This window comes from Dasypus novemcinctus, chromosome 3 (assembly GCF_030445035.2).
Source record: "Dasypus novemcinctus isolate mDasNov1 chromosome 3, mDasNov1.1.hap2, whole genome shotgun sequence".
NCBI lineage: Eukaryota > Metazoa > Chordata > Mammalia > Cingulata > Dasypodidae > Dasypus > Dasypus novemcinctus.
In genome coordinates this window covers 35,181,720-35,202,913 of record NC_080675.1, presented here as the reverse complement: position 1 = coordinate 35,202,913, position 21,194 = coordinate 35,181,720, and the positions used below count along the sequence as shown (strand labels likewise).

Genomic DNA, 21,194 nt, shown 5'->3' with positions numbered 1-21,194 from the left:
ATTAAGGGTGAGAAAACTTTAAACTAAATGCTAAATGTTATTTTCCCATTATCCAAGGACAAAGTATTCACACAATTAAGTCTTTTAATGAAGATTACACACACACACACACACACACACACACCCTGCATCAGAATTCATTCCCTTCTCTCCAACAGCACATTCATTAAAGTGCATTGAATGTTTTTCTGGGCCTCCAGTGAGACACTCAAAGATTAGCTTAGGTAGTGTAAGTCCTGAAGATCACTGGAAAGGTTTCCCAGTGAGGTGGAATGGTAAATATGGTTCTTTATTTTTCTAAAGGTTAGCAGAGTATGTTGGTTTCTTCTCAAACACACATCTTTTGCCAAAGGCATATTAATTTTCAGAATCATCTGGTCAAAACCGTAAGGAAGAAGAGAAACTTTTTTTCTTAACTATTTCTTAATTTTTAAGATGGTCTTGCCAACAAGGGATGTATATTTCATTATTTTGCTGGTCTATATTAATTCCTCTGGTATATCCTCCTCTTCCTACTCCCCACACTACCACCTATCCTATCTTCCACTTTGTGGAAGAAGAAATTGTGTCCCTTGAGGCCTCCTGTATTAGGGTTCCCTAGGGAAACAGAACCAACAGGAGATATCTGTAAATAGTATGAGATTTTGTAAAATTCTCTCAGGCAGCTCTGGGGATATACAAATCCAAGTTCTGCAAGGCAGGCTGCAAACCAGGGGCTCTAATAAAGGTCCTTTTTTTTTTTTTTAAAGGTTTATTTATTTATTTCTCTCCCCCTCCCCCCCACCACAGTTGTCTATTCTCTGTGTCTTTTTGCTGCGTCTTCTTTGTCCGCTTCTGTTGTCAGCGGCACGGGAATCTGTGTTTCTTTTTGTTGCATCATCTTGTTGTGTCAGCTCTCCGTGTGGGCAGCACCACTTTCTTTCATGCTGGGTGGTTCTCCTTACAGGGTGCACTCCTTGCGCGTGGGGCTCCCCTACGCGGGGGACACCCCTGCATGGCAGGGCACTCCTTGTGCGCATCAGCACTGCGCATGGGCCAACTCCATATGGGTCAAGGAGGCCTGGGGTTTGAACCGCGGACCTCCCATGTGGTAGACGGACGCCCTAACCACTGGGCCAAGTCTGCCGCCCAGTAAAGGTCCTTGATGACTTCTCAGGAGACATTGGCTCTCCAAAGTGGATATGGGAATTCTCTCTAACTCTGAAATCACTTCCCCGTTGAAGGCCTCTAACTGATTGAATAAAACATCACTCATTACTGATGGCAGTCTCCTCGATTGTATATGTAATCAGCCATCTATGCAGTCAACTTGCTGATGATTAAAGTCCATGAAATGTCCTTGTATTATAATTAGCCCAGTGCTTGCTTGATCAGACAACTGGGCACCATTACATTTGCCTATCACAGTTCACCCCTTGTCAACTTTGCAGCCATACACATTACCTTGAACCATACTTAGTCTCTAAATAAAAACAACTATATATATATATTTCTGCCTAACAATATTCAGCTGTCTTGCAGACAATCAGAAGCACACTAATTCCCTCCAGAATAGGGGACAAGTCCTTGGATAATAGTCACTCTTAAACTTGATATCCTTAAATGTTGGTGAGCTTGCTGGCAAACAACATGTAGCCAAAATGGCCGCTAAGCATACACAATGGCTATCACAAACGGCACTTCCCTTCTTCCTTGCCATTTTCCCGCGAGAGAAGCCCACACGTGCCAACTTCAAACCTGCCTCATCCAATCAGTAGCCGCTTCATATTATCCCAATCCCCTTAGCCTATCTATAATTGTCATGTCACCTCAAGCCCCCACCCCTGCCTATATAAGCTGTACCACTTCCCCAATAAACTAGACCTGCGCCACGAGCCTGCGTCTCCGGAGTGGTTACTGTGTGTTTAACCTGGCTGTGTGATACCGGGGCCCCGTTGTCACTCACAACCCGTTTGAGATGTTCGCCTCACTGAGGCGAAAGCCATCTAGCTAACAGCCCCAGGGGCATGCCCACACTTATATATTATGATATGAAACTAATACAACTTGTCATATGATAGGGGAAAAGGTTGGAGAAGAAAACAAATTTCTTTTGTGTACATATATAATATACTAACAATGAAACAAGGAAGAAAGATTCATGACTATTACCAGTCCTTGTTTCTGTAACTGGTCATGGGGTCGAAGTTCATCTTTATCTCTACTTTCTTCCCCTACCCATTCCATGTTCCTATTGCACTCAGCAAGCACTTCAACTGGCCATGGTTCTCTGCCTGGTGGGGTGACCCAAACTTTCATTCCTGAAGATTCTGGGCCGTTGTTAGTCCTGCTTGGATTGGGTTGTTCAAATTTTCTATTAACTTTAATCACAGGGCATAGCAGTACTAAGAGATGCTCTGGAGGATCTCCTGTATTCCATGCAAATTCTTCTTTACCTCCATTATGCAGGTGCAGTCCTAGTTCCCGCTGATAGTCAGGATAAATCACCCCATTCAGTACAGTAATTCCCCTTTTTACCTATTGATTCAGAGGCACAAAGAGCCCAAAGTGGCCAGGTGGCAGTTTTAACTTCCGGTTCAATGGAATCATTGTTGTGTTCCCTGGTGGAAACACTCCTACTTTTGGAACTGAGACCTGTAGTCTAGCAGAGCTTAAGGTTACAGGGACAGGAAGCAAAAGTATTCCTAGTGGATCACTAGAGATAATAGTGGCCCAACTCCCATTTCCATCGCTTGATTCCTGGACCCATAATCCTGACAATAAAATGAATAGCACAATAAAGTGGGCACTGATTTAGAGCATACACAGCCTCCTGGAGAACTTTGCACTAGCCCTGCAAGATATTGCCACCTAATTGGCATCGTAATTGAGTCTTCAAAAGGCTAATCCACTATTCTATCAGCCATCTGCTTCAGGGATGATGGGGAACATGGTAAGACCAGTGAATTCCATGAGCATGTGCCCATTGCTGCACATCATTTGCTGTGAAGTGGGTTCCTTGATCAGAAGCAATGCTGTGTGGAAGCCATGGTGGTGGATAAGACATTTGGTAAGCCCACAGGCATTGCATTCAGGGAAGGCAAACCCATATCTGGATTATGTGTCTATTCCAGTTAAAACAAATCATTGTCCCTTCCATGATGGAAGTGGTGCAATGTAATCAACCTGCCACCAGGTAGCAAGCTGATCACATCAGGGAATGGTGCCATATCAGGGGCTGTTTGGGACTCTGCTGTTGGTGGATTGGGCACTCAGCAGTGACTGTAGCCAAGTCAACCTTGGTGAGTAGAAGTCCATGCTGCTGAGCCCGTGCATAACCTCCATTCCTACCACCGTGGCCACTTTTTCATGTGCCTATTGGGCAATGACAGGAGTGGCTGGGGAAAAGGCTGACTGATATCCACAGAACAGGTCTTCTTATCCATTTGATTATTAAAATATTCCTCTGCTGAAGTTACCCTTTGGTGAGCATTCACATGGATGCAAATATTTTCATGTTTTTTTGTCCACTTGTAAAGGCCTACCCACATACCTCCTCCCCAGACCTCTTTGTCACCGATTTTCCAATCATGTTTCTTCCAAGTTCCTGACTATCAAGCCAAACCATTGGCAACAGGTCATGAATCACTGTCCAAGTTTGCCTCTGGACATTTTTTCTTCCAAACAGCATGAACAAGCCAGTGCACTGCTTGAAATTCTGCCCACTGAGAGGGTTTGTCCTCGCCACTGACTTTCAGGGACGTCCCAGAAAGGGGCTGCAGTGCTACAGCTGTCCACTTTTGAGTGGTACCTGCATATCAAGCACAACCATCTTTAATCCAGGTCTGAGTTTTCTTTTCTCTGTCAACTGACTGTAAGGATTCCCCAAGAGGTCATACCTTTGGATTGGGAAAGAGAAGGTAACATGGGAGGATTGGTGACCATGGGCATTTGGGCTTTCTCATGTAACTAACTTTTGCATTCAGGACCCGCGCAAGCCCTAGCTCATATATTCTACTTTATTATGGAATGCTGCTGTGCACGTCCAACTTTATGGTTTGGTGGGTCAGACAACGCCCACATCATGATAGGCAACTCAGGTCTCATGGTAACTTTTTGCCCCATGGCTAAGTGTTCAGTATCTACTGAAGCCCAGTACCAGGCCAAAAGTTGTTTCTCAAAAGGAGAGTAATTATCTGCAGAGGATGGCAGGACTTTGCTCCAAAATCCTAAGGGTCTGTGTTGTGATTCTCCTATAAGGAACTGCAAAAGTCTCTAGACAGCATCTCTATTTGTGACTGACACTTCCAGCACCATTGGATCTGCTGGCTCATATGGCACAAGTGGCAGTGCAGCTAGCACAGAAACCTCTACCTGTCACAAATCCTCCTCTTGTTCCCGTCTCCAATCAAAGCTGGCAGACTTTCTGGTCATTCAGTAAATGGATCAGAGTAGCACACCCAAATGAGGAATGTGTTGTCTCCAAAATCTGAAGAAACCAACCAAGCATTGTGCCTCTTTTTCGGTCATAGGAGGGGCCAAATGCAACAGCTTATCCTTCACTTTCGAAGGGATATCTCAGGGAATCAGATGTGGCTAAAGCAATTCAACTCCTGCCTACCACAATGGAGATCTCAGGTTTGGTTCCCAGTGCCTCCTGGAGAAGATGAGCAAAACAGCGAGCTGGCATGTAGGGTGGGTATGGTGAGCTGACGCAACAAGATGACACAATGAGACACAAAGAGGAAAGACAATGAGAGACATAACAAACCAGGATGCTGAGGTGGCTTAAGTGATTGAATGCCTCTCTTCCACATATGAGGCCCCAGGATTGGTTGCTGGTGCCTCCTAAAGAGAAGACGAGCAGACACAAAAAGCACACAACAAATGGATACAGACAGCAGAAGAAGCGAGCACAAACAATGCAGGGGTAGGGGATAAATAAATCTTTAAAAGGATGTATCAGGGAAGTGGATCTGACTTGAGTGGTTGAGTTCCGGCATTGTTCACAATTGCCCAAAGTTGGAAACAACACAGGTTTCCATCAACCAATGAATGAATAAACAAATTGTGGTGTACATGGAAGATGGAATATTATGTTGCTGTAAGAAGAAATGACAACATGGATGAACCTGGAGGACATTATGTTGAGTGAAGCAAGCCAGACACAAAAGGACAAATGCTGTATTATGCACTATTATGAACTAAATATATTGAGTAAACTTGTGGAGTTAATAATTAGAATATAGGTCAGCAGAAAATAGAATGAGGTTAAAGAATGGAAAGCTAAGTTTGATCTGTGCAGAACTGATAAAAAGGTTGTTCATAAATCTTTGGAAATGAATAGAAATGGTGAAAGCACATCATAGTGTTTGTATTAATAACTAGCAGTGCTAATACATGGATATGATAGTGGTTGTAAGGGAAAGTCTAAGGTCATGTATATTACCAGAAGGAAAGTTAAAAAATGTAACACGGGACTATATAGCATAGCAAAACCTCACGTGAAATGTGAGTATGGGTAAAATAGCATATATAAGACTGATTTTCTTTGAAACTTAACAAATGTATGTTAATGTTACAAGGTGCTAGTATCAGGCAAAAATACAACCAAAGCAAACTCTGGACAGTAGTGTATAGTAATATATTAATAATCTTCCATTAAGAGTTTTTTTTAAAAGGAAATAAACTAAGTGAAAGAAACTAGACAAAAGGTACTATGCACTCTTTGATTCCATCTATACAAAATATAAATACAATTAAATTAGAGAGATGGAAATAGAATAGGATCTATGTATGGCAGGGGAAGGATAGAGAGATTGAGAGGTGATTATTAAGAGAGAGAGTTTTTTGTTTATTATTATTATCAGAGTAATGAAAATGTTCTAATATTGATTGACATGATGAATGCACAACTCTTTGATTATACCAAATACCACTGATTACACACTTTGGATGAATTGTATGCTTTACGAATTAATGTATCAATAAAATTGATTTTAAAAAAGAAGTATTTGCTGAGAGTTTTCCAGTACTCATATAAGACACCAAATCCTCAATTTCAAGAAGTTCAATAAATCCCAAATCAGATTAATAAAAAGAATTCTACACTTAGTCACATCATAATGAAATTACATAAAATCAAAGACAAAGAGAAGAACATGGAGGCAGAAAATGAAAAAGAAAACAGATTACTCAGTAAGTGACAATTAGACAGATAGTTGACTTACAGCAAAAAAAAAAGAGAAAGAAACAAGGAAAGTAAGTGATACCTTCAATGTGCTGAAGAAAATATGCATGAACCTAGAATTATTATTATCCAGGAAAATAATGAGTGAAACAAAGATTTTGTAATCAAAACTAAGAGCATTTGCTACTAATAGATTCCCTCAAAAGAATACTTTAAAGCTCTTCAAAATATGGTCTTTGGACCAGCAGCCTCACATCAGCTGGGAGCTAGTTAGAAATGCAGAATCACAAATCCCATCCCAGACCTACAGATTGGGAATCTGCATTTTAACAAGATCCCCCAAATGAGACATATATACGTTAGAGTCTGAGAAGCACTGCTCTAAAGTGATTCCAAATGGAAGGCAAAAGATTCAAGAAGGAATAAAGAATCTGATATAAGTAGAAATTAAACAGGTAAATCTGAACTAGACAAGATAGACCTAAAACACATAAAAATGAAAGCGTATCAGTCAAGAGGGAAGGTGATTGGATTTAAAGTGTTCTGGGAGGCAGACTTGGCCCAACGGATAGGGTGTCTGTCTACCACATGGGAGGTCCGCGGTTCAAACCCTGGGCCTCTCTGATCCGTGTGGAGCTGGCCCATGTGCAGTGCTGATGCGTGCAAAGAGTGCCCTGCCACGCAGGGCTGTCCCCTGCGTAGGGGAGCCCCATGAGCAAGGAGTGCGCCCCGTAAGGAGAGCCGCCCAGCATGAAAGAAAGTGCAGCCTGCCCAAGAATGACGCCGCACACACAGAGAGCTGACACAACAAGATGATGCAACAAAAAGAAACACAGATTCCTGGTGCCGCTGATAAGGATAGAAGTGGTCACAGAAGAACACGCTGTGATGGACACAGAGAGCAGACAAGGGGGGGGGGGGGGCGGGGAATAAATTTAAAAAAATAAATCTTAAAAAAAATAAAGTGTTCTGGGAGGGTCTTTTATTGTTTAGAATGAAGGTAGATGTTAATTAACTTTACATGTTGCTAAATTGAGAACACATGTTTAAATTTCTAGGTTAACCAGTGTAAGAATAGGAAAGAAGTATACAACTATTGGTAGATGATGCTGAATGGGAAAACATTATTTTCTTCTTCATCTCTCATTAGGAGAGCGTGGAACATCAAGGCTTGACATGTCCAGTTTCATTATCTTCTACATTACATTCTGAGAATTTGCATGCTTGCTATTTGATGATTTCTCTGTTAGAGAATATAGGCAACCCTCTCCCAGCCCCAAATGAAATTGGAAAGTTGTAATTAGATGTTATACTTCTCAAACATATTGGGATAAATGAGGAGGTGGATCATGCCAAGGAACAGAAGCAGCAATCCTGGGGCTCAACTGTGGACAGAACTCTTTGTTTACCCCTTCTAAGGCATAGGTGGGAAGTGATCTCTAATCTTGCTTGGACCTTTGAGACAGTTAAACTGTTAAGGGAAAGGCTGAAGGCTGAGAAACTAGTGCTAGTGTCTAATTATTCCAATTATTGCTTAAGTTGGTACTTGGAGCTGTGCAAAAAAAGGAGGGAGAGCACCATCTTTGCTGAGAAACCTTTACAACCAACATCCGATTCTTGGAATTCCATACCCTTCATTCAGTGACTTATAAAAAGAATCTTTAAATTTGATGTTGAAGCCTGGCACAGAAAAGGGAACTTTCCCTAAAACATTCTTGCAGATTGGCTGGCATCACATTGTGAGTGACCTCGAAATTCTATTTGACTGTTGCTTAAAACTGTGAGGCTTCTCTTTTTTTTTTTTTAAGATTTACTTATTTATTTCTCCCCACCCCCTTGTTGTTTGCACTTGCTGTGTCTGTTTGTTGTGTGCTGATCTTCTTTTTAGGAGGCACGTGGAGCTGAACCTGGGACCTCTGTTGTGGGAGGGAGGTGCCTAATCACTTGCACCACCTCTGCTCTGCTTTGTGTGTCTCTCATTATGTTTTCTTCTTGTCTCTTGTCACATCATCTTGCTGTGTCAGTTTGCTGCACCTGCCCATGGCTTCCACTCACTGTCTTGCTCATCTTCTTTAGGAGGCACCAGGAACCTCCCAGTTGGTAGGCAAGAGCTCAATTACTTGAGCCACATCTGCTTCCCAGCTTAACTCTTCAGGATAGAATAGTGGTGTGTTGAAATAGATTAGAGTAGTTTCATAATTTCCCTTTTCCTTTTCTCATTTTGTATTTGGTAATAAGCAAAAAAAAAGAAAAAAAAAGAAAAGAAATTTTAATGTCATATACTTTGAAATAGTGCTTCAAAAATCCAAGAGATATTTACTTTGCCCATTATATGGGACAGAGTGAGTGACATCCCTTGGGCATGTCTTAAATAAAATACTCTTACTGACAGTGGCCAGTGTGGGGTCAGATCTTTTCACTAGAAACCGACAAAATTGGAATTATGCAGTGGCCTTTCCAGAAAATAGAGAAAAGTATATTGAATGTGAAAAAATGGGCACGGCTCCCAGCAATTAGTGTCAGTTTGACACTAATGTGGTTCCTGGCTACAGCTTTAAAATACAGACTTCTTCATGGATTCATAATCAAATAAGACTTATCTAAGTTTAAGGAGAGAGATGAATGTTCCCAAGGCAAATCCACAGATATAAATTTGTAAATCAGCCTTGAAAGACGAGGACTGGGAATGACAGAAAACCATATTGTGAGAGGAGGGTCTATCTGGGGAGAAAATTTAGAGTTTGAAGCTTGGGATGGGAAGATAAGGAGATGAAGGTACTATCTCCCCTGGCTATTTTTCCTGGGCTTCTAAGAAAGATTCCAGGGCAGACAGGAAAAATTCAGTTAGCCTCTCCCCAGATAGATTCTCTGATTCTCCTCTCCTGAGACATTGTTCTCCTTTGTAAACTGCCTCAGGCTCACCCCGTAACCAGTAGAGGTAAAGGAAGAACCTCAGAAGGAAGGCTACCAAGGGCAAGTTAAAAGACTGAGAAGTGACCTAACAAACTCCCCGGGAGATCCAGCTCCCACTACATTTTACAACCAGACCTCTGGAGAATCTATTTATATCATAGAAGAAAGCAGAAGGAGGCTCAAATTGACCAGGGCAAATTGAAGAAGAGAGGGTAACCTGGTGAGGACTCTTCTCTGAAAATTACATTACAAGGGTTAGATGATCTGTTTCTGCATTAGGTGAAATTATGGAGCTTACCAAGGTCCTAATGATAGGATGTTGGGGAATGAGCGCAGTCATGGAGAATTCTAAGAGAAGAATTCAGGAATGTTCAAAAAGAGGCCATTTAAATCAGTCTGAGACAAGCTGCTCCAGTTGTGCAGATGATCTGCTGTTCACTAACATGCAGAGAAGTTGGCATCCTATTTTCTCAAAGGTTTATATCCTGCTCTTCCATATAGTTTTAAAATGAGGCAGAGCTATTGCAGGGCATGGATCATGAAGATTGGGACTAGCCCAAGAACTGGCAAAGAAGAATGTATTTTTATTTTTTATTTTTTTCAAATAGATCAATGATTTTATTAAATAAGGACTGCACAAAATACAGTGAAGTTGAATTAAACATTTTTTTCTACAGATAGTCAAATAAAATGAAATGTCTGTTTAGTTATTATTCCACTAATTTTGGAAAATGCGGTTTCAGATTTTCAATGTGACACTCAATGCAAAGAGTAATTAGCATTTCCATATATTAAAACAAAATCTCACTGATTCTATGTAGCCTAAGGAGTGCAAACTATGATATGTGGTTTCAGTAACCATTTATTTGAACACAATATTGATTTAGATAGGCATAATCTATTTAATCTAAGCTTTATAATGAAATGCATATTCCAATGTCAACACTTAATGCAGATTTTCCTCAGGACAACATACTCATTTTCCCCAGAGTTGCCATGTGAGTTCTAGGTTTATCTATGCAAATGCTCAGCATGATGCCTAGCACATAGTAAGCTCTCAACAGACACACCGTCTATTTTAATTACTTTTACTAAGTGAACATGTCTCATTTATCATAGGAAAACTGGCTGCATCCCCCAGAGTAAAAGATAGACCTACAGATGTGTGACTTTTGTTAAAATATTATGCATCCACTATTTCTTAAGTTTGTGTATATACTAAACTAATTCTGTTTTAAACAATACAATCTATTTTTAAGATGATACCGTATCTACATTTGTTCTCTAAGTGTTTGCTACAGCCCTTGGCCTATATAATTCTGACAATATGAATATTAGAATATTATATAAAAACAATGTACACTGAAATTAGGTAACAAAAGCATTTTACTCTAACTTCTTTAAAAAAAAAAAAGTAGAGAGCTATCAGTGTAATTCAGGACAACACAACTCATTTAAAAGTTTAAAGGTTTTTCTTTCCATCGTGCAGCACTGGACTTCTTCAAAAAACATTTTTATTCTATCTTCTCTCATATAGTAACACTAAGAACTGTTATAAAGTTCTGTCCTCTAAGTAGAAACGCCATTAAAAAAGGTACTGGTAAAAAATCGCTGTAGGTTTACTGAGTCTGAAATGAAGCACGGGGCTACCAGAACAGAAATAAGTCCTCACAAGGTCTCAACAGACCTATAAATACTGATTTTCCAGTGAATTATACATTCTAAACTATGTAAGAATTTGGTATGAATGTTTTCTGATCTTTAACCACAAGTGACTTTTTTCCAACAGAAAAGTTGACTCAAAACATAACAAGTATGTGCTAAAATTAATGTAATGAGGAGAAAAACTGTCAAAATACAATTCCTGTCATTCTGCTGGTATCAAATAAGAGGAAGGAAAATAAACTTTTTTGTGAAGATGGAAAAGTGTATCGGAAGCCACATGATTCTGACCTACAATTTAAGGTAGTTTAACACTAAAACCACCCAGGGTTCAAAAAAGAGCCAACCCCCAAATACGCCCTTTAGAGACACAGTGAAGTCTTCAGGACACTGTCCTGACTAGGAGAGCTTGGAAACAAAGCATGAGATATCTCTACTATAGTAAAAAATCAAGAACGGACAAACTGAAAGCAGAACTGTAAGAAATTATTTTATAGTCTTCAGAGAAACCTGATCCGAAATTCCATGGTTTATCTTATCTAGTAGTACAGAAATTCATAGCGCACATTATATGGATGAGTTTTAGGAGATGTGGCACCCAGTGTCCTTTTGAGGTTTGATATCTGGTTCTTTTGCAGGTTTTATTTCTTCTTCTGGTTTGGGTCTGGTACTGTCATCCTTGGGTCTCCTGGTGAGATCGAATGCAGCCAGCGTTTCTGGTGTCCAGTGTACACTTATGATGTGGACTATGGGTGGGAGGGTCTTTGTCTCTTCAGAGATAACCTAAGCTGTTTGACTTGTGGGTGTAGAACAGTAAAAGGCTGCAGTCCTGCCCTTAGTGACAATGGCAACGACTCCAGTCCCAGGAAACAGTTTAAGAATGCAAGGTCTATAAACTTTAAGTATTTAGGGGAAATGCAAACCAAATATGTTAAAAGCTTATCTAGAATGTCTGGAGTCCATGCTAAAAGCTTACCTAAGATGTGGAAGACAGATATGCTAATTCAAGCCTATTGAGAACTGAAACAAAGGGACCATTTGGCCTTTCCTCTCTGTATAAAAGACATTTGAAAATCTTGTTCCAGGCTCGGGATTCAAACAGAAAGCTCCCGAGTCCGGCCGGCCATAAATAAAACCATTTTTCCTTCTCAAAATCATTCCTGAGTCCTGGCCTCTCTATACACAAATAATTGAACCTCTCTCAAATTCTACAACACTTACAGGAGGAAATTCGAAAGGTACAGGCTCGACGAGACCATAATTTGCTTTGAGTTCCAGTTGTGGGGCTTCTGTTGGATTTTTTTAAAGTAAATAAAACCATTTTCTCTCTGACATTTTTCTAGGGTATTCTTTACAAGACTTCCAAGTTTCCTAAATGTTGGTCCTGGGCCTTTGGTTTCTCCATATTCTTTGCATAATGCTTCTGCCTTTGCATAAAATTTTTCTGCTTCTTGGAGAGACCTGATTGCTTCACCACATTTATCACTAGCCAACAAAGTCTGACCATGATAACAATAAGCATAAGCTGTATAAAAACACATTTTCAAGTGAAGATATTTTCTCCATTTCACAGAGTATGCAGGCTCCAAACTGGATAAAGGATGATCAGCTTTTTAATAGAAATTGGCTGTTTCATATGCCAGTGCAGCAATTAGTCCAGGAGCATGTTTTAGCTCAATTGCTCGAGCAATTGTTACTTCTTGAGCTTCAGCTGGACACTGGATAATAAAAGCTTCTATGAGTCGTGCCTCTAAATCCCTTCCCTTTTCTGCAGGTGTAATAAGTTTTGGGATATGATTTTCCTTTAAGCACTTAAAAATCCCAGCTGCAATTTTTAAGCTTCGATGAACTCTTTTGCTTCATCTTCTGTTATGTTTTCTTTTCCAGCCAGTCTTGAAGCATATTTGGTATACCGTAAAGCAACATTAAATCCCATGGAAATTAATTCAAAAACAGCATCCTGCTGGGTACTTGGAATCTGTCCTTGTATCAGTCCACTTGAAATTTTGAATGTATCGTAATGTTGTAGAATTTGAGAGATGTTCAATTATTTGAGTATAGAGAGGCCAGGACTCAGGAATGATTTTGAGAAGGAAAAATGGTTTATTGACGGCCGGCCGGACTCGGGAACTTCTGTTTGAATCCCGAGCCCCGAACAAGATTTTCAAACGTCTTTTATACAGAGAGGAAAGGCCAAATGGTCCCTTTGTTTCAGTTCTCAATAGGCTTCAATTAGCATATATATCTTCCACATCTTAGGTAAGCTTTTAGCATGGACTCCAGATATTCTAGATAAGCTTTTAGCATATTTACTTTTTGCATTTCCCCTAAATACTTAAAGTTTATAGCCCTTGCATTGTTAAGCTGTTTCCTGGGACTGGAGCCGGTTGCCATTGTCCTTAAGGGCAGGACTGCAGCCTCTTACCGTTCCACACCCACAGCCTTCAGCTTAGGTTATCTCTGAAGAGACAAAGAGCCTTCCACCCATAGCCCACATCAGTAACTTGCTTTCTTGGGTAGATTCATCCGATGAATTTATGAACCCTTGTAAAAATGAAAAATATGAATCTGCTGCATTTTTCATAATTTCTGGATTACAACTCAAATTAAGTGAACAGTTCAAGCAATTGGGCTCTGGATGTTCTCAAATCATTGCAAATTTTTGAAGCAGCAAGGCCAGCAGCCACACCATAGTAGTTAAAAGTGACAGGAGCTGTGGCTTTTAATGGGTTCCTATAAAACCAATGGGTCATTTTTCCCAGATATTGACTGTTCAGTATATTTTTTAGAGACTTAAATCTGCAGGTAGTTCATAAGCCAGTTGAGCCCTGAATCCCAGCAGTATAGCAGCCAACTCCTATTCTCCACTTCTTCAGGCTTGCCGGCACTTCAGAGTTGTACAGCAGTCCTCCTGAGGGTAGAAAGGCAATTCCCAAGTGCACAAGCAAGAAAAAGGGAGTCGGGACACCGAGGCTACCCAACTGGAGGGAAAGGAAACCAGGCCAAGCCCAGCGGGGGTCACGTGGCCCGGGCGGCCATGACGGCTACCGAGGCGGAAGCGCGCCGCTGAAAGGCGGAGGCGGCCCCGCGGTCAAAGCCCCCCAAGAACACCCCGTGCATCAGCCTTCCCTGCCTTCTCCTCCACGGCTTATCTCTCGAAGGGCGGCACTTCCCCGTAGAGGAGCGGAAGGGTCGGCCAGGCCTCCCAAGCCGAGGAAGATGCGTCGGTAGCGATCAAGAATGTATTTTTAGGAGCCAGTGTCTGTTCTCTGTATACAGCTGTTGCTCAGGCAAATGGTCTGTTCATTGCTTACTAGTGATTTAGCAAAATTCCAAAAGCAGCTGAAGCAGCATCTGAAAGAGTTAAACTCTCAAGTCCAGTTGCAGGTAGGACAAAACTCTTGGCAAGTGCTCAACTTGGTAACTTCCACAGTACAAAGTTCTGGGAACTGAGCCAAGAGAGGGCTCACCAGAATAAGGACAAAATTGTTTTTGTACCCAGACAACAAGGGGGGCTGTTTTGAAAACTGTGGATTCCACTTAACCTAATCTATCTGAATGTAGGGAACCTCCCTTAGCCGCTACAGATGAGGGGCCCCAAAGGGAGAGGCATGTGTCCCTGATGTCCTTTCTCTTGAGACCCATTAATGTATCACATTCCTCTGGAGAGACCGTAGGCCTTATGCCTGAGTCCAGATGCTTTGGACAAAAGACGATAATCAATTTCAGGGGCTTTTAGACACAGTATCAGAGATAAAACTAATTCCTGGAAACCACAATGGAATGGAAAAAACTAAGCATTCAGGTAAGGGGAAGAAGAAGGATCTGAGGTGGATAGATTTTACTAACCCTAAAAATTGGACACAGAGGATCAAAAATACTCTCTGCGGTGGTTTTGATGTGGGCTATGGGTGGAAGGCTCTTTGTCTCTTCAGAAATAACTAAGCTGTTTGACTTGTGTCTCTTCAGAAATAACTAAGCTGTTTGACTTGTGAGTGTGGAAAGATAAGAGGCTGCAGTCCTGCCCTTAGGGAAAATGGCAAACAGGCTCCAGTCCCAGGAAATGTTTAACAATGCAAGAGCTGTAAACTTTAAGTATTTAGGGGACATGCAAAAACCAAGGCTTATCTAGCATGTCTGGAGTCCTTGCTAAAAGCTTACCTAAGATGTGGAAGAGATATATGCTAATTGAAGCCTATTGAGAACTGAAACAAAGGGACCATTTGGCCTTTCCTCTCTGTATAAAAGACGTTTGAATATCTTGTTCGGGGCTCGGGATTCAAACTGAAAGCTCCCGAGTCCGGCCGGCCGTCAATAAACCATTTTTTCCTTCTCAAAATCATTCCTGAGTCCTGGCCTCTCTATACTCAATTAATTGAACTTCTCTTAAATTCCACAACATTTTTGGCAACCACGAAGGGATAAAAATGAAGGCCAGAGACGGTAGCATTTTGCTGCCCCTTCCAAATCCCCGAGGAAGCCGGGAGGACTCGGGTGAACCCCAAATCTGGGCGCCCCTGGATTAAATTTAATCCAGAAAAGATGTGGGCTCCACCAGAATCTTCCCGACAAAATCGAGGGGCAATGGAAGGTCTGAAGAGAAAGATTCTGGGAACGAAAAAGAACTCCGAACATGGAAGAAGGTAAGACTCCCCGGGTGAGCACAGTCTGGAAGGCCCTAGCTTTAATTGCTAGGAAGGGGAGGCTGATCACCTCCCGAGAGAACCCTAGTAGCCCCAGAAGGCTGGGGGGAAGCCGTTCTCTCTAGGCTTGGGAAAAGGAGGAAAACCGGGGAAAAGCCCTGGTGTTTTGGGTTTGTCTAACTGCATGTTAGAATCTGGTACTGGTCTTATATCCACTAAAGGAGTGGAGTCTCGATTTTAATAGGAAGGGCTATTTATAGGTTCAAGTCCTAATGTCCTGGAAATTGGTCTAGATTAAGGAAAACAAAACTTGGTTACAGGAAAATGGATCGGCTTTTCTGGTGGAGCTTGGTCTGGGTGTAAAGTTTAAACAGTGGAAAAGTCTAGCTGAAATCTTTTGTTATGGTGCTAATTTGTGAATGAATTTGCTTTATACCAAATGTTAAGTGTTCTGAGGTTTGTGATGGCTGTGGGGGCAGCCATGGTGAAAATAAATATATAAACTTGTGGGTCAGTGTGGGAGGAAGGGTGCCCGGCTTGCCACAGTAGCAAACGGTGCGGCAAGAAGTGATACCGCCTCTGCCCACTGGGCCTAGATAAGGTGACCACGCCTGACTAGGCCTTTGCTGCTAACGGCTGGCCGGCGCTGCCCTCCCCCTTTCTATCTCCCGCCTAGCCCAACATCCGGCCAGCTCTCACTCCCCCTTTCCCCTACCCTATTCCAAACCTCTCCGCCAGCCCTCTGCCTAGCAACCGCTTACAATCACCTATCAGGAAGCAGTACCCGCCCGCACCTATCAAATCCCTCCACGCAGTCCCTAACCCTATAAAGCTATGTCCCCTTCCGCAATAAACCGGACTTGCGTACCAGACCTGGTCTCCGCGGCATTCTTTCTCCCCTCGCCGCGCGTCCTCCACGCCTGAGAGCCCCTCTGAGGCTGTCTGCCGCAGCCTCAGACGCCTTTGCAGCCAGCTGACCCCTCCAAACCCCCCCGTCAGCGTCGGGGTGCAAGCCGCCCCAGCCGCAACTGGCGCCCCAACGTGGTGGCAGTTCAAGTCCGGTCCGACGTGACCACTGCCTCACCCCCGTGGGACCTCGCTCCCACCCCTTCGCCGCGCTCTCAAGGTAAGGACCCCCGTTATCGGCCCCCGGCAGAAAAATGGGCGGGCGTCTATCTTCCCGCCAAGCGCCGCAAGTCAGAGCGCTTGCTGGCCTACTAGCCTGCCACCAATGTAAAGTTTCGGGCAGGCAACTCCAGGCTTACTGGGATCTACTGGTCCCCTTCAACCCCTGGCTTTCACTGCCAATCTCTCGGGCCCTGATACCTACCTGAAATTGGCCCCGCCTATCAACAAGGCCAGCCACAAGCCGGAAAATCCACACAAGATTATAAAGCAATCAACTCTGTTCCAGCAAACGCCCACCCCTTTTCACAACTCTTTGGGCTCCCTACTATCTACATGACAATGTATCTCTGGGCTAGTGAAGGCTGATATAATTAATCCACTGGTATGAGAGAAAAACATGGCAACATTGGTGTTCTGTTTTATTTCCATGCTAATTCTAATTGGACTTCTTTAACCAAGATATTAAAGTTAGTACAAAAATTTTATCAAGGTTTAAAAAGAAATTTTCAGTTGTAAATCAATAGTTAACTCCTGAACTTCAAGTCTCACTATAGTCTTACAGTAATTATCCAAAAATGTGTGCTAATGGTCTGCCTAACTGCTTCTCAAGTTATTTTAGCTGATTGCTGATAACTGATAGGAATGTTTCCGAGCACAGGCTTTCGTGTTGCAGGCAGCATGGATTCCAGAGAAAATCTTGAAAGGTACAATCTAAAATGTGCTATATAACAGAGGATTTAAAAGCAGCTATACTAAGAAACTAAGAATTATGAATTAATTGTAAACTGTATGTTTCTGTTACTGTGTTGTGATTGTTCTGTGTTTGTCTGTTCGTTCAATGTCAGTGTATATTTTGATACCTCCGGATGGTAAATATAAATTAATAAAAATTTATAAAAGAGCTCTATACAAATGGCCAATATTGCATGCTACTAAGTATTTAAAGAAAAGTTCATTATTTCAACAAGCTTGTTTAATGTTCACAGTATTGTTATAAGAGGTTTGCTTGATAACTTTGATGTAGGCTATATGGAATGTGTTTTTATTATTAAGGAAACAGAAAATAATTTTGTCCTGAAATAAAATAATTGACTATTGGAAAAAGTAGAGTATAGGACGAAACCTGAGTGAATGCTAAAACTGCAGAAGATTAATGGACAAAGAATTTTTACAGTTAAAGTTAAATAAAATTTAATGGGTCTATCTATAAAATTTTACAGGCTTTGGTGTCGGGTAGTATGCTGATGCAAAGTTGAAAATTTTTGTTCTTTCTCAAGGCCTCTCACCATTAATCTGTTTTGATAAAAGTTCTTATCCTCAGTCAGTATACAAAGAAAGTCTATCTAATGTTTCTTGTGCTTATCGTTTCCTTTCCTCGGTGTTCCAAGAAAGAAAGTTTTATCTCTTAAAGGAACATAACGTTCAAAACTGCTTTCTCAAGACCTAATCCTGAACAGTGGCCTTTTGCTCCAAACTAATTATAAGAGATTTGTTCTTTTACCTTGAAAGAAAAATTAAAGTAATAATTAAGTTCATTTAATATGTTATAAGCTAAATAAAGGTGTTTTACAGTGTTATAAAATTAACAACTTTTTCTTCCCTTAAACCCTCTATTAATTAAAGTCGTATGGATAAAAAGTTTCTATGAATGCTTAAAAGTGTATAAAGTTACCAATATTTCAGCATAATATTAAAAAAAAGTACAATATGGTTAATTATAGTTTTAATTATTATAAAAGAGTATATGTCACAAAAACAACCCCTTACCATAGATTAAAGTAACAACACTAGTATGCAGCAATCCCAAATACTGCTAGTTTGTTGCAAAAAGTTAAAGTCCAGTTACATGGCTATCACTTTGTTTTAAAACTTCCTAAGACTTTCTTTAATGTCTTCTTGGACAAATCAAGCCAGCTGCATTCCTTTATCTGTAAAGAACCCAACAATAAACTTTTGCAGTGCTTTTCAAGGCTATGTGCATAGCCCAACCATCTTGTACAGTATTTACTGATAGTAATAGTAATGAAAATGCAGCATAAAAAAAAAAAACCAGCATGTGTTACTTTCCAAAAAGAACAGGTTTAGCCAACTCCCTTATTCATCTGCTCAGTGCACAGAGCTTTGAGCCATCATTAAAGTTTTACAAATGTTTTAAGAGTCCTTGAATATTGTCTCTGATTCTGAATATGTATGCCTTACTGATAAGCACACCACTGCCCTTTTCTCCGAAAACCCCCCTGCTCAAATTCTTCTAGAAATCTTCCACGGGAACTTTAACTGCCATTACCCCCACACACACACAAATTGCTCCAGGGCCTCACAAGGCTCCCCCTCTCCCCACTATACCACCCTTTCCCTGGCTCCAAGCCTCTCTCCAACTCCACTACTGTCTTCACGGACGCCTCTAAGACCAAGTTTACTTATATTGCCTACTCTCCCAGCCGTGACTTGCCAACCGTCTACTGCCAAACCCATCCCAGATCCGTTCAGATGGGCGAGCTACTAGCCATCCTCACTGCCTTCCAACACCACGGCAATGAGCCCGTCAACATCTTCACTGATAGTCAGTACGCCCTGCAAGTTTGTTCAGTTATTGCCCACACTGTTTTCTTTCCACGTGACACACCCATTGATCAAGCACTCCATGCCTTGCAGCGAGAGCTCAAGCTCCGCACACAGCCATAGTACATTTCTCATATTCGCAGCCATTCAGGGCTGCCTGGGCCTCTAGCCACGGGTAATTCTGCTGCCGACCAAACCGTCTCCACCCATACAATAGCCACTGTCGGAGACTTGGTCAATCAAGCCAAACTTCTCCATTCTAAGTTCCACTTTTCAGCAGCCTCACTTCAACGTCTTTTGCCAGGCCTCCCCAAGGAAACTTGCAAGCATTTGGTGCGCGCCTGTAAAACATGCGCCCCCTTCTTGCCGCTTGGACCGTTGCAGCCACAAGGGGTCAACCCCCGCGGCCTCAAGCCAAACTCCCGATGGCAAATAGACGTCACCCATGTGCCATCATTTGAGTGCCTCAAGTATGTCCATGTCACAGTCAACACCTTTTCTCACCTTTGCTACGCTGTCCCCTTACCGGGAGAAACAGCCAAGCATTGCATTAAAGCATTGCAGCAAGCCATCTTATTCATGGGAGTTCCTTGGGATGTTAAAACCAATAATAGGCCTAGGTATCGCAGCTCCTCATTCGCTGCATTTCTCCAGCTCTACAACATTACTCACCACTTCGGCATTCCATACAACCCCCAGGGGCAGGCTATAGTAGAACGCATCCACCGCCAGCTCAAAGTGCAAATTCAATAAGAGAAGGATCTACGCCCACATAGTCAACCAGGCGACATTATCACTGCCTGCCTCATTCACATAAACCTCCTCTCCTTTGATAAAAACGGTCTTTCCCCCCTCCATAAGCATTGGGGCCCCTCCTACGCACCAACAGTTGCCCCGATGGTGTTTTGGAAGGACCCAGAAACAAACAATTGGCAGGGACCCAGTCCCCTTCTCACCCAAGGCAGAGGGTTTCTTGTGTCTTTCCAGAAAATGCCTCCCAGCCGCTCTGGATCCCCGGGAAAAACGTCAAAACCCGCCACCAGCCAGCAGCAGGTTCCAACGACGGATGATGAGAGCACTCGCCCATCGGATGGAGAGGCTAAATATGGCCGCGGATCCAGCTCATGACACCCTCCTCCTTGGACAGCTAGTACAGCTTGCTGTCCGCGCCTTAGCTTCAAACAAAAAACCTAAAAATCTACACTCTCTTCTGCTTTTCATGTTGGCTCTGCTCCCCTCCACTACAGACCAGGCTAGTATAAGCCATCAGCCCTTTAACTGGACACTCTCTCTTTAGCAGCAGGAAAAGCTCCTCGCTATAACATTACTGCGGGTGCTCCCTCATACTCATTGCCCCCCGCGTTCTCTTTCATACTGATAACCAATTCTTTGACTCCTGGCAGCACTTCAGCTCCCCGCAGCACGAGCAGAAACAGGAAGTCTTCACCGCCATCACAATTGCCACCCTTCTAGGTCTTGCCGGCGCAGCCACTGGAGCTGCAGCTCTCAGCCTCCAAGATAATTCCTTTTCAACCCTTAGGCAAGCTGTCGATGCAGACATCGCCCGCCTTGAGACTTCCATGGCCCACCTTGAAACATCTCTCAACTCCCTGTCCGAGGTCGTTCTCCAAAACCACAGGGGCCTAGACCTCCTCCTCCTAAAAGAGTGGGGCTCTGCGCAGCATTAGGAGAAAAATGCTGCTTCTATGCTAACCACTCTGGCCTCATTCGAGATAACCTCGCACAAGTTAGGGAGGGCCTCCGCAAGAGAAAGCAGGAACGTGAAGCCGGATGGTCTTTCTCTTGGGGGCTGCCCAATGGAATCCTTTCTTACTTTCTCCCCTTTCTAGGCCTGCTCCTCACCCTTGTCCTCCTATTAGCCCTAGGACTCTGGATCATCAGGCGAATTGTCCGGCTTGTCAAAAATCAAGTTAACTCTGTCCTTAGTAAGCCCATCCAGGTCCGGTACCAGCGAATCCGCACCACCGACGAAGATGCACCAAGAGTCTCCATTAATTGCCATCCTCCCCAAATGGCCAGCCGCCTCTCAATGCACCCAAGCCCCAGCCCCCCTGCCCCTACCCCTTCTCACCGCCCATCCTAACCCCTTACCCTTA

At 42.6% G+C, this 21,194-nt stretch overlaps 1 pseudogene; it reads right to left on the bottom strand.

Moving 5' to 3' along the window:
- Positions 1-3,210: 3,210 nt before the first annotated feature.
- Positions 3,211-21,100, bottom strand: LOC101441129 (BRO1 domain-containing protein BROX pseudogene; annotated as a pseudogene).
- Between the last annotated feature and the right edge of the window lie 94 nt (positions 21,101-21,194).